Here is a 2082-nt window from a genome sequence, read left to right on the forward strand (position 1 = left end):
AATATATTCAACAAAAAAAGAAATAATATAAAAAAGAAGAGAAAAGAATAAAAAGATAATATATAATCAATTATAAATATTATATGATTAATATATAATATGTAATATATAATAAATAATAAATAATAAATTCATATAATATAGATAGAAGATATAAAAAATAAATAAATAATATAAATAATAAAGAAATAATAAGAGAAATGATATAATAATAAATAAAATATATAAAAGAAATAATAAATAAAATCAATATAATATAAATAATAATAAATATAAAGAGAAAGAAGATATAAATATAAAAATATAATCAAAATGAAAATAAGATAAAGGAATGTATTCATATATAATAAATTATATATAAATAGAAGTGTATTAATATATAAAATAAAATATAAATAATAAGAATATCAAACTAATAAAATATGATAAATATAATAATAAAGAGATAATATGATGATATATATATAATACAATAATAGAAATAAATATAATAATAAAATACATAAATAACATAATAATAAAAATGTATACTTACATTGAATCAAATATCATTTCTGAATTATTTATATTTCAGAACAATTTACCATAAAATGATATAAAATATAATCAGATATAATTGAATATAGAATGATATTTAATTTACATTTTTATTTTTTATTTTTTTTAGGAGCAGAACAATAAAAAGTATTATTTTATTGATTCAAAATATTTTGCCCTTTTCTTTTTGGGGTTTTTTTAATTAGATTCATTATTTCTTTGCTTATTTTGGTTCCCCATTTATTCTATTTTATGAATGTAAGGGAAATCATTTTGTTGTTCAATTTGTTTTAATTGATGTATGAAATGGTAATACTTCTTTTATCTTCATTATTTATTCTTGTTGAAGATTCTAATTCAACAATTAATCTCATATTATTCTGATTATACATTATAACAATACCAGATTGATTAAATGATTTAATTAATACAGGAATAGTATTTGAATCTCTTGTTTTCAATGATTATTTATTGATTCTTTTTGTTTTTTTTTCTTACGACTATTCTTAAAATGAGATGTAACAAATGATTTGATTATCAATTAAATCATAATTCATCATTTCAATAATATTCAAATATATTTGAATTAATTCATAACATAATGACATTTTGAAGTGATTGAAGAGATTATATTTCATTAATTAAATTAATATTATTTATTTTGTATGATTTTTAATTGATTAAATAATACTAAATCAAGTTATTGAATAAGATGAAATATTTGTGATATAATAATGAATTATAATAAATAATTATAATAAATAGTGAAATATCATTATGTTAATTAAAGTTACCCATTATTTTTACTATTTTTGATTATTATCATGATCACAATTAATTCATGTATTAATAAATTATTAAATGATTTTATTTAACATCACTTCAAAAAATATATTCATTGTTAAGAATATTGTTCATTTAAAAAAATGTAATATATGATAAATTATGATTTTTTGTGAAAGTTAATTCACAAATGTAATATAAATATTACAAAATCAAGATAAATGATTTATCCTCAACACAAATATAAATACTCGTTCTTTTTGATAATAATGATATTCATTGTATTATAACTTCTGTATATCCAGACGAATATAATTCTATTGACTTTTTGTTAACTTACTCATTGACACATATTTCATTAACATCAAATAATAATTTAGATTGAATATAATTACAAAATGATGTAAAACAATATAAATATTAATAATCTCATTATATTTAATATTCATTACATAATATCTGATTTTAGTAATACAATATATAAAATAAGAATGAAACTAAATGATAATCAATTTCATTTATTAATGATGTAAATGTTTTGTTTCATATTTAATAATTCATTTTTTATTAATGAAATAATAATTGATAATTTAGAATTAATATATTCATTGATTAAAATTTAAGTATAAATCAATTTTTTTTGTTTATTTTTTATTTATACTGTTTTATTTATCTTATTATCTTTTAATAATACTCAATATATTTTAATATATTGTATTAAATATTGATGATAATTAATTCATTATTTAACTTATTCTTCAA

The 2082-nt window shown here is 14.8% G+C and overlaps 9 annotated features.

The window, feature by feature from the left end:
* Positions 1-14: 14 nt before the first annotated feature.
* Positions 15-145: a microsatellite.
* An 8-nt stretch (positions 146-153) lies between these two features.
* Positions 154-322: a microsatellite.
* Positions 323-339: 17 nt separating this feature from the next.
* Positions 340-364: a sequence feature (AT_rich).
* A 6-nt stretch (positions 365-370) lies between these two features.
* Positions 371-525: a microsatellite.
* A 60-nt stretch (positions 526-585) lies between these two features.
* Positions 586-666: a sequence feature (AT_rich).
* Positions 667-1163: 497 nt separating this feature from the next.
* Positions 1164-1301: a sequence feature (AT_rich).
* An 80-nt stretch (positions 1302-1381) lies between these two features.
* Positions 1382-1412: a sequence feature (AT_rich).
* Positions 1413-1686: 274 nt separating this feature from the next.
* Positions 1687-1809: a sequence feature (AT_rich).
* A 56-nt stretch (positions 1810-1865) lies between these two features.
* Positions 1866-2070: a sequence feature (AT_rich).
* Between the last annotated feature and the right edge of the window lie 12 nt (positions 2071-2082).

The sequence above is a fragment of the Entamoeba dispar genome, genomic scaffold (genome assembly GCF_000209125.1).
Source record: "Entamoeba dispar SAW760 scf_1105229463029 genomic scaffold, whole genome shotgun sequence".
NCBI classification, from domain to species: domain Eukaryota; phylum Evosea; order Mastigamoebida; family Endamoebidae; genus Entamoeba; species Entamoeba dispar.